This window comes from Manis pentadactyla, chromosome 11 (assembly GCF_030020395.1).
Source record: "Manis pentadactyla isolate mManPen7 chromosome 11, mManPen7.hap1, whole genome shotgun sequence".
NCBI classification, from domain to species: Eukaryota; Metazoa; Chordata; class Mammalia; order Pholidota; family Manidae; genus Manis; species Manis pentadactyla.
In genome coordinates, this window is record NC_080029.1 from 30,258,595 (window position 1) to 30,274,108 (window position 15,514).

The 15,514-nt window shown below is 37.8% G+C and overlaps 1 protein-coding gene across 13 annotated transcripts in view; it reads right to left on the reverse strand.

Moving 5' to 3' along the window:
• Positions 1-15,514, reverse strand: part of SIPA1L1 (signal induced proliferation associated 1 like 1) — a 413,448-nt gene that overhangs the window by 209,850 nt on the left and 188,084 nt on the right. For 11 of the 13 annotated variants that reach the window (XM_036913312.2, XM_036913315.2, XM_057488341.1 and 8 more), the window contains one exon: positions 3,691-3,752. The exons of the other annotated variants lie outside the window; for them this stretch is intronic. The gene's annotated coding sequence lies outside the window, so the exon portion shown is untranslated. The remainder of the gene's footprint in view (positions 1-3,690; positions 3,753-15,514) is intronic. 13 annotated transcript variants of the gene reach the window in all.

Below are 15,514 nucleotides of genomic sequence, written 5' to 3' on the forward strand. Positions count from 1 at the left end.
TTCCAGATTAGAAAAGGGACACCTAACCCTACAGATCAGGCTAATTCTACCTAACTGGTTTGAGAAACAAATTTTTTAAAAAGAGAGAGAGAGTGGGATGTTTTCATCAGGAATGAGCATTCATTCAGAACACTGAGGTTTCATTTCCACAAAGTTAGAAGGCATCTGCTACTGAGGGAGTAAGATAGAATCGAACATAAAGCTCCCTTAGATATTTGTACACTCATTAAGAACTTTGAAATTCCTGACTGAGGTCTTGCAAATCACTGGACCCATTAACAAGCAGTATTGACTGCTGGAGGAAATCATTTACACAAAGTAATCCAGGAGCCATAAAGTGATGTTAAATTCCTGCTACAGATAAACCTTTCATGACCCTCTGTTTAGGTATTGGCTAATGACCCATTATTTACACAATATGCAAACTAAGAGTAATAAGGTTGGGTGATTTGTATTTAGCATGGAAGCATGGTCTCTTGGCTCCTAAATGCAAAAAGAGATTAAATGAAAGGTTAATTGGGTACTAAACAAGTCTTATGACAAACAGGATCACTGTTCTTAGTGAACAGGCACTTTATAAACACAGCCTAAATTGCTAATACAAAGGTCTTTGTGATTTATGTTAGGGAAAAGAGCTTAACTAGCCATGTAATATGGAATTTTTATCAAGGGTATTCATGAAATACTTTACCTTTCAACTTAACTCAGCAGATATGCTAGCAGTAATTTTATAATTTGAACACCAGATTTTCAACAATTCCAATATGAACGTAACAATGTCTAACAGCATTGAGACAGATGAACAAAGACAATCTCACATGCCTGTGCACTTACCCCCCAGACACAACAGTTATGCCTGCAAAACACAAAATTACACAGTGAGCTATGGCTTTCTTCTACTTCCTGTGAAAATATGATTCCTCTGAGATGCCCACTCACATATATTCCAAATGAAAATGAAGATTCATCCACATATTATAGTCAACTCACTAGTTGAAAACCTGGTCTTTTTGCTATGGACTGGATAAATCTACCTGTTTTTTCCTCTTTAGAACAGACAGAGTAAGACAGTAAATGCTGAGCAAGACCCCTAATGAACAATCAGAGAAAACAAGAAAGGAAAAAAAAAAAAGTTAAAAGGCTTACTTTCTCTCTAAATGACCCTATATATAAATCCCTAAATGACCTATAAATGTCCTCCACTTTACAATGAATGGTTATTTTTAAAGTTTTTCCTATAAAATAAATTGAAACAAAGGCAACTGTTATTGAGTAAAGACAAAAACATTACTTTCAGCCACTTAATTGCCAGGAACCTAACAGGCCTGGCAAGTCACTGACCCATCATTTTGAGAAAGGGAAGAAGAGAGTATCAAAATTCCATCCTAAATAGAAGAGAGATTGATGAGAGGGACAAGTTAGAAAGAAGCAAAAGAGATAGAATATAAACCTCTAGGATTTCCCTTTAACCTTAGCTGTGTTGTGTGGGTTAGGCTGGGGCTCCAGACAGCCCCTGGATTTCCCTTTCCGAAAAGATACGGCTGGGAGAAGGGCCTGGAGCTGGGAGACAGGCCAACGGTACTACATTCTTCACAAAGGAAAGGATATAAAACCTGGAGGAATATTCTAAAACAAGCCTGCAAAATCAGCACTGCTTAGAAATGTCAAATATGCACTACTGCTTTTCATTCTATCTAAGGAAGAAATCTGCTCTCACAAATGTATATTTACCCTTAGAACACTTTCAAACTCAAAATGAGTCTCTCTGTCTGATTCCCTCAATCAGAATAAAGCATAGAAAATGTTTAGTAGCATTCCAGATAATTTATGCCAGTTTAGATGATTCATGTACTGCTTTCCCAGACTAAATGGTCTATGGTCAAGTCAACAAGGGTGCGGAGAGCAAGGCCTAATTACAGATGTGAGTCACTGTCTAGAAGCTCCCTCAGCCCAACAGAGCATCCCCCACAAAGGCACCATTTCATTTTGAGGTATATAGTCAAGCCATGTCTACAAATCCCTTTATAAAAAAAATAAAGAAGACATCATTCCACCAGGAACAAAAGCATCTGTTCACTGAATTGATTTTTCAAAGAAAATTTTCAACAGGGCTTTTCCCTTAAAAAGCAACTGAAACACTGAAATTTTTAAAACAATAAAATGGACATGAAACATACTACAGGATTATAGCTTAGGTATTTTGCATTTGTGTCTGCATCTGGCCCCATGTACTGCATGGCACACTATCTTGAACTCTGGACAGTTCCCAGTGGGAGACATTTAGTAGCTCTTTCCATAGGAGCCTCATTAATTACACATAGTATTTACATTTACCTTCAGTTAAGAAGCATTACTAGAAATCATACTAAACATATGTGGTAAAAGCACAAAAAAAATTGGAAAGAATAAAGACCAAACAAGGATAGTGGTTCCTCAGCGTGAAGAAAGGGCACCAGCGTTAGGGAGGATTAGCCTCGGTTTCAACTGTCCCACAGAATTGGTAAACACTCAGTTTCTCTGGTTTACTGGGGGAGGGTAAATGTGGGTATTTGTGATCTTGTTCCTTCTACTATTGCTTTTATATTTTAAATATTCATATTAAAATTTTTGAAGAACAAAGCAAACAAGGAATTACAAGTCTGAGCACAGATTGCTCTAAGAAAAGAGAACAGGTCCATCTACCCTGTCAACTACACACTTATATATACATGGGGAGGGTTTTCAGGCCAGTATACAAGACCCTTCTCAGTGTTCAAAGCCCAAGTGGGTTGATTAAAAGGCAAAACCTTCTGGGGGGAAAAAAAGAGAATCTGAAAGCCATGTATTTTATTCTCCTGTCTTTAATACTATCTCACTGGCTATGAACTGATAGGAATGAAGAGGGTGCCAGTCAGCACCCCACCAGTTTAACTTAACGGTATTATTTTGCTTCGCTTTGCAATTACTCCCACATTCCCCAGGGAGAAGCTAATGGATTACTAAAAATAAAATGGAGATCAAGTGAATCACTGAAGATGTTTTGGCTCCCAACATTAACTGGCTTAAACAAAAAGGAAATGGATTGGCTCAAAAACTTGGACTTCTGGAGGAGGGACAGGCCTCAGGGCTTGTTTCTCTGTCCTCCGCCCTGTGTGGCTTCTTGCTCAGCCTACAGCCACACCAGACCTCACACCAGCACATAACAACATCCAGAAGAAGGGAAAGAGCGGCAGGCTCTTCCTGTAGCTTTGTTTTAAGTATGAGAAGACTTCTCCCAGAAGCTCCTGGCAAACCTGCCTTTGGAGTCTCTCTGGCTAAGATTGCTGGACCACTTCCAAAACCATCCTTCCAGCCAAGTACTCGCCAGAACTGGCTGATGCTCTGTCCACGGTGAAGTCCCTCATGGACAAAACAGGGGCCCACCCTGGAGCTGCAGGCAGGTCCTCAATTCTGTAACATGGGGAGCTGATAGGATGCATGACATGGAAATAACCCTACTAGCCATTCTGCTGCTATTTACTGGAAACAGATGGAGCATACTGTGTTTGTCAGAAGATGAAACTAATCACAACCTTGATAAGTGGTACGATAGTGGTACATTTTTTTAAAACTTTGCCTTTATATTTTCACTGTTCCAGTGAGAAATTTAGAGACAGAAAGTCAACACATTTTAAAGCAAGTATGGCATACAAAATATGGTATAGTACTTACTAAGTTCTTGTGCCATGGCTATAGAAATTTAGACAACAGCATCCACATTAACACTGTATAACCTGAAAAAAAAAAAAGTTAAGAGAAACAAATGGTGAAAAATTACTTTAAAAATAGAGAAAAAGTATGCACAAAATTTCACTCAAAGTTGTATAGCAGAGGTTTTATCTTTTTTCTGAAAGAGGTAAGCCAACCTTTTTAAAGAAAGCAGCTGAACTTAAATGAGAAATCAGAGAAAATATCTGTAATATTAGATTTTCAAGTTCAAATCATCCACATCTATTGTAGATTTGACCACCAAAAGGACAAAACAAACAAAAATACATTTTAATCAAGTAATATTGTCCTGGACTGATATTTATAACTGGGGGAAAAAATTATTAAATGGACTTCAAAAATCATGTAGTCTACCTCCTATCACATCTATGCTATTCAATTCAACATAGCTTATAGATACATCAGCTTCAATTTCCAAATTCCTAAACTCAGGCATCATAGTTCCAGAAAAAATACACATATCTGATTCAAATATTTGATTCTGTATCATAATCAAATCTTTGAATGTTCTGCATGCTCAGAGAACTGGGGTGGGGGCTCTAATATCCTGGAATAGCTTTTAATATTCAAAAGTGAAAGATAAGACCTTTGTCTCTCTTCAGACCCCAGAACAAACAGCAATATAGAAAATCACATTCTTAATTAAGAAGGACTTAAAAACAAAACCCATATCGATGCTGTGGTATTTCCTAAAGATGGTATGCCTTGACAGGCTTATAACAGCTACTGTCCACGTTATCTACAAACACCACGTTGAATTTTACTTTCCTTGGCATATATAAGATTCAGCCATGTTGTTGGCATTAATTACAATTTGTAGGGGAAAAAGAACTTTTCCTCTATCCTCCCATGTTCAAATTCTGGGAGCCTGCAAATTAAAACTGACAAAGACAAATTAATAAGAGAAAAAGTGTATGTTTCTTTGTCAATGTTAATATTTTTATATGCATGAGGATGTCACAGAGAAGAAGCAAAAAGCCAGAGGCAGTTAGACCCAGGAGCTTATATACCATTTTAACAAAGGGCAATAAATTGTGGAGAAGGTACTAGACAAAGGAAAAGGGAGTTGGAGCTACCAAAGGATGATAAATTGTGGAACAATGACTAGGAAATATATGATAGATAAGTATTGTTTAGTAAAATGAGATTCAAATTTCTCCAATGATAGGAACTGCTCTCCTCTTCCTGATAAAGAGATGAGGTGCACCTTAAAAATGGAACTTTATGCCCTGCTTTCAGGCAGAAAGGGAGAGGGCAGAAAACTCTTCCTGCATCTGCTATTTCTCAATTTCCTTCAGCTCAAAATAATCCTTAGGTCAAAGCAATGTTGGGGTGGCATATCCTGATCCTCCTCAGGTTCATAAAAATAAAGCAATAAAAACACCATTAAAGAATAAAAGTGCAAGTATCAGGACTTTTATAAATAAAGAAAAATATATTTATAATACATATATCCACTAAAGTACTCATTCAAAATACAGAAAGAACTTCTGATAAAACAGTAAGAAAAAGACAGGCTACCAAAACAGGATATTTGAAAGGTCAAAAAGCACAGGAAAAGGTGCTCAACCTCATCTATTATCATAAGGTACAAATTAAAACCATAATGAGATAAAATTACTGATAAAAATGGCTAAAACTGAAAGTTTGACAACACTAAGTCTTAAGACGTGGAACAATTCAGCTCTTCAACACTACTGGTGAAAGTGTGAACAGAAAAAAAGGTTCATCAATATCTAACAAAGTGGAACATAAATATATACTGGAGCCTGGCAATTCTACTCCCAGGGAAATGCCTACAAGGAACACACATACATAGTCCCAAAGACACATACAATAATATTCAAAGAAGTATTAATTGTAATAGTCAAAACTCAGTGACAAATACAATGTGGAGTGTTCATGCAACTGAATACTATACAGCAGGGGTCAGTCAGCTCTTCTGCAAAGGGCCAGATAGTAATATTTTTGGTTTTGCAGGCTCTATGGTCTTTGTGACCTGTAACAACTACTCATCTCTGCCTTTAGGGTGAGAAAGCAGCCACAAACAATATGTAAATGAATAGATGTCGCTGTGTTCCAATAAAACTTTATTTACCAAAAGAGCCAGCCAGTCCATGGGCTATAGTTTGCCTGCTATACAGTAATAAATATAAATAAACCATAATTAATTAAATAACACAAATGAATCTCACAAACATAATGTGAGGCAAAGATGTCAGACACATTAGGAAAAATACATTGTGTGATTCCATTTCATAAAGTTCAAACATAGTAAAACTATGTAAGTCAGGATAGTAGTGACCTTTGAGTGGGGGAGTACGGGGTGGTAGTAGAGACTAGGAAGCAGTAGAAGGGGTAATTTTGGTGGGCTAGCAGTAATACTGGATTTCTCTGAGTGATAGCTTCATGATTTTATTCAATTTGGGAAAACACATCGAAGTGTTCACTTATAATTCACTGATCTTTATATTTATATGTATTACACTTGAAAAAAAAAGTGAAGTAATCTAACATTTCTTTATAAACAAAGAATACAAGCCAGCAATGTAAGTGGATACTTTCACACAGCTTACTGTCCCTGGACATCACTCTGATGGAGCAGCAAGCCCTATGTCCTTAGAAAGCACTGTCCTGAAGACCCCCCCTTTATTTAGTGTGATGTCTATATTGCAACGAACCCTCCATTCTGAGTTTCTGGTAGGCCTTTGAAGCATAAGCTATGATTAGATAGAACACACAGGAGTGGAAGAGGTGAAAGCAATAAAGACAGAGAAGGGAAAGTAACAGATGGTGGATGAAGAGCTGGTAGAAATAAGCCCCTACATTTTAACGTAATCTTCTGAATAATCTATACAGATTAGAAAATAACATAAACAGCTTAGAAACACAATTTGGAAGGTCACTGAAGTTGCCTTTTGTATAAAAAATAATGACATTTTAAAAGGTGGCCAGGGCTTTTAAAGGTTGTTGGAGGGATTTGCTTCCCAGCACAGTTTCTTCCAATCTAACAGATTCAGCAGACAAGAAGTTTCTGCTTTTCAAGTGAGGAGAAAACCTGACAGGTAAAATAGTCTTGACTTTCTAAACTTGCTTATTTTAAATAATTTCTATAACTTGATTTCACCTTATCCTTCTATACCATGCATAAAATGTAATTATATATTATAACTTCCCAGGGATCACAGAAGTCATTAAATTGCCAGGGTTGTACCCAAATATATTAGAAGAGGCAGAGAATATGAAAAAGCCAGAGACAACAAGAGCATGGGCATCACATTGCAAGGATTCACACATTCTGTTAGTATGGGCTTATATCATGAGTTAAATAAAAGCAAATGAGTAAAGAAAAAAATAAGTGAAAAGAACTGAAATCCACTCACTACACTGCATTTACTGCATAACTGATACGTTCAAGAAACTGTACTATATGCTGGAAATGCAAAGATAAATTCCTGTCTTTAAGGAGCTCACAGTTATAAAGAAACTGACAAGCCTACTCATCAATAATTTAAATTGAATGTCATAAAAGATATACAACATTCACAGGGAAGAATTATTAGGAGGAGTGAAATTAGGGGAGAGGAAGGTAGGAAAGGAAGTCTTCACATAGTAGGTAAGAGCTGAAATGGGTTTTGAATGATTAAAGATGGGCAAGGTAAGAACAAGGAATACAGCATCATCCTAGGCAGAGGAAGAGGATGTACAAAGGAACAGAGGCATGAATGAGCCAGTCATGTTTGAGAAATAACAAGAAATCTGAGGCAGGCAGACCATGGCGTACAAAAATTAGCTAAGACTGAGATGATGGAGGGACTGTTGATTACACTAAGTTTGAATTTTGTCTTCCAGCTGTATGGAGCTACTGGGATAGGAACTAGGGGATGAGAATAGGATACAAAGAAAAGGGGAGTGACAGGTCTCCAAATATGTCTTTTTTGTGTAGTTTTAACATTTGTAACCATAGTAGTATTTCACCAAATAAAAAAAAAAAGTAAGTAAAATCAACCAGTATGTGGGGATACCTCAAAATGAAACATAATCAGTAACAAATGAAGTGCATTACAAATGTACAACATAACCACACTAAAGGGGGTGCAGAAGGAAAGGAATAACTAACCTAACAGCTCTGGAAACTGGTATCTTGACTATATACTCTGAGGCTAGAGACAAAACAAGAGGAAAGGCCCAGCATGAACTCTGTGGTGTTTAATTCAAATCAAAGATACAAGGGTTTTTAATATATATTTCAGTAGATATGTAGAGAGACAAATATAGATACATGTATACATATATGTATTTCCTAGCTCTGTCCTCTGAGAGATCTCAGGAGCACTGATATTACAGTAACAATGAACACACTTAGCACCAGATACTGGTTTCTAAACACCATTTATCAAGAACCAAGACAAGGGAGAAATGTCTGGCTGCACAGCTGGGACAGAGAAAGTACCAGATGAGCATGGAACATCTTGTGGTGCAAGAAAGTAAGGAGGACATCAAAAAAAAAGATGGGGACTTATCAAAAGTACCCTGGAACCAACCTTAAAGGGGTCAAATCTGGGACAATTGGAGCACTAAAATAAAAAATTATAAAATAGATTATAACCTATAGGATAAAACAAATACACGAGTCCTTTAAACACAGTGGGTTTTAATATATTACTATTATTGTTTCTTATAACACATTATGACCATTATTTATTTTGTAGCCAAACCTGTCCCAGATTTGGCCAGTGGAAACCCCTTCAAGATGCTTTCTAGGTCATTTTTATATGACTAGATCATTCTTTGGGCATTCCTTACCTTCTGAAATAGATGTTTCAGTCTCATTTTACACTGTTTTTTTTTTACCCTGGAATCAGCCATTTTCTCCAATTAAGACAGTGGCATTTAGAAATCAAGAGCCAGATGCTAGATGTGCTCATTGTTACTGGGGGCTCTCAGTGACAAAGCTAGGGAACACAAATGTATATGTATATGTGCTTATACATATAAACACACACACATAAGTATATCCATAGGATTTTTCAAGGAACTCAGCAAGGTGATGATACATAATATTTACACAAAGTCAAAGGCCCAAGGAGAATCAAGATACTTAAGATGGTAGTGAGGAACTTGCTCTACCAACTGTCAATTACAACACAGCAAAAATTTTAGATTAACATAGAAAGGATGAACTGTTAAATAATGGTATTTGCATGTGTATTTATATATGTGGGAAAAAAATTAAGTTGAACCTCTATTCCACTCTCTATATAAAAATCAGCTCCAATTTAACTGAAGAGATGCATGTAGAAGGCAAGATTATAAAACTTTTAATAGACAATAAAAGTGCATTTTACAGCCTCAGAATAGGTTAACAATATAAAAGAAAATGCACAAAGAAAAATGTAAATTCATACTGCATTAAAATAAAGAATTTGTTCATTAAAAGGGACCATAAATAAAATTAAAAGATAAGCCACAAATTAGAAAATTATAACCAACAAAATGTAAGTATGTAGAATATAGGGTTTATAATTTTCTAAGACAGTCCAAGAGAAAAACAGACAAAAGTTATATTTAAAAAAAGGAAATAAAAAAGATCCTTAACTATATGAGATGACCCTGTTTTCTTAGTAATGAGGGAAATAAAAATAAAAAGCACCTTTATACACCTACCAGCTTGACTAAGCTTAAAAATCAAACAATGTCAATTGTGGGGCAAAAGTGAAGCAATGGAAATGTTCAAACTCTCTGGTGAGAGCTGTACATTGGTGCAGTCAATCACTTTGAAAGACAAACAACGGGAATATCCTACCAGCCAGGACTTCCACTCCTAAGTTTATGGTTACCAGGAGAACCATCACTCAGAGACAAATACAATTATTCACAACTGCAAAAACCTAGATTCCAACAGTATAATAGGAAAATAAAACGTGGGGGTTTTTGCAGCAAAATCGATGAACTCTGATGCTAAATGCAGAGTATGGAAAAATTCAAGGGGACTACATCCCTAAACACTTCTTCAGAAGAAAATTAGATATAAACACAATTTTTAAAACTTAGATTGTAAGTTTAAAAATGAGATTATAAGTTCACCAGAGACTGGGTCAATACCAGTCAAGAGTCATTAAAAGCTTCCCACAGTTGGAAGGGAGCCAAGATGGCGGAGTGAGTAGAGCAGCGGAAATCTCCTCCCAAACCCACATATATCTATGAAAACATAACAAAGACAACTCTTCCTCGAATAAAGACCAGAGGACACAGGACAACATCCAGACCACATGCACACCTGCGAGAAGCCAGCGCCTCGCGAAGGGGGTAAGTTATACAAGCCCCGGACAGGCAGGGCCCGAGAGCACCTCCCCCCAGCTCCCGGTGGGAGGAGAGGAGTCGGAGCCGGGAAGGAGAGGGAGCCCAGGACTGCTAAATACCCAGCCCCAGACATCCGCACCAGAGCGCAGACACAGTGCATGTGTGGGGTCCTGGATACTAGGGAAACAGGACAGCAAGACTGGTGAGCAGGTACCGGAGGCCGGCACCGGAGGACAAAAGAAAAGCGAGCGGCCACATTTTTTTTTTTCTTGTTGTTGTTTTGGCGAGCGCTTTTTGGAAGTCTTAAAGGGACAGGGACCCCAATACTAGGGAAACACGGCAGCAAGACTGGGAGCGGGTACCAGAGGCTGGCGCCGGAGAACAAAAGAAAAGCGAGCGGCCTTTTTTTTTTTCTTTCTTTTTTTATTATTTTTAATTTTTGTTGTTCTTGTTGTTGTTGTTTTGTTTCGGCGAGTGCTTTTTGGAAGTCTTAAAGGGGCAGGGCGGGACACTTAGTCCAGAGGTAGGGAATCCGGGGATCTCTGGGCACTCTAACCCACTGGGCAGCAGGGAGCACGGAGGCCCCTTACAGAGATAAATAGCCTACCAGCCACTCACTCCCCCTCCAACGTGACTCCACCATTTTCGAGGAGATGCCCGAGCCAGGTCACACCTACAGCAACAGCGGAGATAAACTCCATAGCAGCCAGGCAGGAAGCAGAAGCCCTGTCTGCGCGCAGCTACCCAGCACAAGCCACTAGAGGCCGCTGTTCTCCCAGGAGAGGAGGGCCACAAACCAACAAGAAGGGAAGTTCTTCCAGCCGTCACTCGTCCTAGCTCTGCAAACTATGACTATCACCATGAAAAGACAAAACTACAGGCAAACCAAGATCACAGAGGCAACACCAGAGAAGGAGACAGACCTAACTAGTCTTCCTGACAAAGAATTCAAAATAAAAATCATAAACATGCTGACAGAGATGCAGAGAAATATGCAAGAGATATGGGATGACGTCCAGAGTGAGATCACAGATGCCAGGAAGGAGATTACAGAAATGAAACAAACTCTGGAAGGATTTATAAGCAGAATGGATAGGATGCAAGAGACCATTGATGGAATAGAAACCAGAGAACAGGAACGCATAGAAGATGACAGAGAGAGAGATAAAAGGATCTACAGGAATGAAACAATATTAAGAGAACTGTGTAACCAATTCAAAAGGAACAATATCCATATTACAGGGGTACCAGAACAAGAAGAGAGAGGAAAAGGGATGGAAAGTATCTTGGAAGAAATAATTGCTGAAAACTTCCCCAAACTGGGGGAGGAAATAATAGAAAAGACCACAGAAATACACAGAACCCCCAACAGAAAGGATCCAAGGAGGACAACACCAAGACACATAATAATTAAAATGGCAAAGATCAAGGACAAAGAAAGAGTTTTAAAGGCAGCTAGAGAGAAAAAGATCACCTATAAAGGAAAACCCATCAAGCTAACATCAGACTTCTCGACAGAAACCCTACAGGCCAGAAGAGAATGGCATGATATATTTAATGCAATGAAACAGAAGGGCCTTGAACCAAGGATACTGTATCCAGCATGACTATCATTTAAATATGATGGCGGGATTAAACAATTCCCAGACAAGCAAAAGCTGAGGGAATTTGCCTCCCACAAACCACCTCTACAGGACATCTTACAGGGACTGCTCTAGATGGGAGCACTCCTAAAAAGAGCAGAGCACAAAACACCCAACATATGAAGAAGGGAGGAGGAGGAATAAGAAGGGAGAAAAGAGAAGAATCTCCAGACAGTGTATATAACAGCTCAATAAGCGAGCCAAGTTAGGCAGTAAGATACTAAAGAGGCTAAACTTGAACCTTTGGTAACCACGAATTTAAAGCCTATGATGGCAATAAGTACATATCTTTCAATAGTCACCCTAAATGTAAATGGACTGAACGCACCAATAAAAAGACACAGAGTAATAGAATGGATAAAAAAGCAAGACCCATCTATATGCTGCTTACAAGAAACTCACCTCAAACCCAAAGACATGTACAGACTAAAAGTCAAGGGATGGAAAAACATATGTCAGGCAAACAACAGCAAGAAGAAAGCAGGGGTTGCAGTACTAATATCAGACAAAATAGACTTCAAAACAAAGAAAGTAACAAGAGATAAAGAAGGACACTACATAATGATAAAGGGCTCAGTCAAACAAGAGGATATAACCATTCTAAATATATATGCACCCAACACAGGAGCACCAGCATATGTGAAACAAATACTAACAGAACTAAAGGGGGAAATAGAATGCAATGCATTCATTTTAGTAGACTTCAACACACCACTCACCCCAAAGGATAGATCCACTGGGCAGAAAATAAGTAAGGACACGGAAGCACTGAACAACACAGTAGAGCAGATGGACTTAATAGACATCTATAAAACTCTACATCCAAAAGCACCAGGATATACATTCTTTTCAAGTGCACATGGAACATTCTCCAGAATAGACCACATACTAGGCCACAAAAAGAGCCTCAGCAAAATCCAAAATATTGAAATTCTACCAACCAACTTTTCAGACCACAAAGGTATAAAACTAGAAATAAATTTGACAAAGAAAACAAAAAGGCTCACAAACACATGGAGGCTTAACAACACGCTCCTAAATAATGAATGGATCAACAAACAAATTAAAATAGAGATCAAGGAACATATAGAAACAAATGACAACAACAACACAAAGCCCCAACTTCCCTGGGATGCAGCAAAAGCAGTCTTAAGAGGAAAGTATATAGCGATCCAGGCACACTTGAAGAAGGAAGAACAATCCCAAATGAATAGTCTAACATGACAATTATCAAAATTGGAAAAAGAAGAACAAATGAGGCCTAAAGTCAGCAGAAGGAGGGACATAATAAAGATCAGAGAAGAAATAAACAAAATTGAGAAGAATGAAACAATAGCAAAAATCAATGAAACCAAGAGCTGGTTCTTTCAGAAAATAAACAAAATAGGTAAGCCTATAGCCAAACTTACTAAGAGAAAAAGAGAATCAACACAAATCAACAGAATCAGAAATGAGAACGGAAAAATCACGACAGACTCCACAGAAATACAAAGAATTATTAAAGACTACTATGAAAACCTATATGCCAACAAGCAGGAAAACCTAGAAGAAATGGACAAATTCCTAGAAAAATACAACCTTCCAAGACTGACCAAGGAAGAAACACAAAAGTTAAACAAACCAATTACGAGCAAAGAAATTGAAACAGTAATCAAAAAACTACCCAAGAATGAGTATTCATATTTGAACTGACTGTTTATAGTTCATAATGCATGAGCAAAACCGAAAGTTTCTGTGATGACTGCCCTTGTACTGTTCACTATGTAACTTACTCATTATGTAAGAATTTGTTCTACATGTAAGAACTTGTTTGTTATGCCTCAGAAGATTGGAGACTGACGAAAATTAGGCTTGGGGTGGATTAATGATTGTGCATTGAGCACTGACTCCCCTATACAGAATTTTATTGTCGTTAACAACCATTTGATCAATAAATATGAGAGATGCCCACACACAAAAAAAAAAAAAAAAAAAAGGACAGACTTCCAAAGGTAAAATAAATAAGTAACTGGGATGTAATGTATAGCATAAGGAATATAGTCAAGATATTTTAACAGCTTGGTAGGGTGATAGCTGGAACCTAGAATTATGTATATAAATGTTCTACCACTGTGTTGTACACTTGAAACTAATGTAATGTAATACTGTGCGTCAACTACCCTTCAATAAAAAATAATTATTTAAAAAAAAAAAAAAAAACTACCCAAGAACAAAACCCCCGGGGCCGGACGGATTTACCTCGGAATTTTATCAGACACACAGAGAAGACATAATACCCATTCTCCTTAAAGTTTTCCAAAAATAGAAGAGGAGGGAATGCTCCCAAGCTCATTCTGTGAGGCCAACATCACCCTAATACCAAAACCAGGGAAGGACCCCACCAAAAAAGAAAACTACAGACCAATATCCCTGATGAATGTAGATGCAAAAATACTTAATAAAATATTAGCAAACTGAATTCAAAAGTATATAAAAAGGAGCATACACCATGACCAGGTGGGATTCATCCCAGGGATGCAGGGATGGTGCAGCATTCGAGGATCCATCAACATCATCCACCACATCAACAAAAAGAAAGACAAAAACCACATGATCATCTCCATAGATGCTAAAAAAGTATTTGACAAAATTCAACATCCATTCATGATAAAAACTCTCAGCAAAATGGGAATAGGGGGCAAGTACCTCAACATAATAAAGGCCATATATAATAAACCCACAGCCAACATTATATTGAACAACGAGAAGCTGAAAGCTTTTCCTCTGAGATCAGGAACTAGACAGGGATGCCCACTCTCCCCACTGTTATTTAACATAGTACTGGAGGTCCTAGCCACGGCAATCAGACAAAACAAAGAAATACAAGGAATCCAGATTGGTAAAGAAGAAGTTAAACTGTCACCATTTGCAGATGACATGATACTGTACATAAAAAACCCTAAAGACTCCACCCCAAAACTACTAGAACTGATATCGGAATACAGCAAAGTTGCAGGATACAAAATTAACACACAGAAATCGGTAGCTTTCCTATACACTAACAATGAACCAATAGAAAGTGAAATCAGGAAAACAATTCCATTCACAATAGCATCAAAAAGAATAAAATACCTAGGAATAAATCTAACCAAAGAAGTGAAAGACCTATACTCTGAAAACTACAAGTTACTCTTAAGAGAAATTAAAGGGGACACTAACAAATGGAAACTCATCCCATGGTCGTGGCTAGGAAGAATTAATATTGTCAAGATGGCCATCCTGCCCAAAGCAATGTACAGATTTGATGCAATCCCTATCAAATTACCAGCAACATTCTTCAATGAACTGGAACAAATAATTCAAAAATTCATATGGAAACACCAAAGACCCCAAATGGCTGGAGCAATCCTGAGAGGGAAGAATAAAGTAGGGGGGATCTCATTCCCCAACTTCAAGCTCTACTATAAAGCCATAGTAATCAAGGCAATTTGGTACTGGCACAAGAACAGAGCCACAGACCAGTGGAACAGACTAGAGACTCCAGACATTAACCCAAACATATATGGTCAATTAATATTTGATAAAGGAGCCACGGACATACAATGGGGAAATGACAGTCTCTTCAACAGATGGTGCTGGCAAAACTGGACAGCTACATGTAGGAGAATGGAACTGGACCATTGTCTAACCCCATATACAAAAGTAAATTCAAAATGGATTAAAGACCTGAATGTAAGTCATGAAACCATTAAACTCTTGGAAAAAAACATAGGCAAAAACCTCTTAGACATAAACATGAATGACCTCTTCTTGAACATATCTCCCCGGGCAAGGAAAACAAC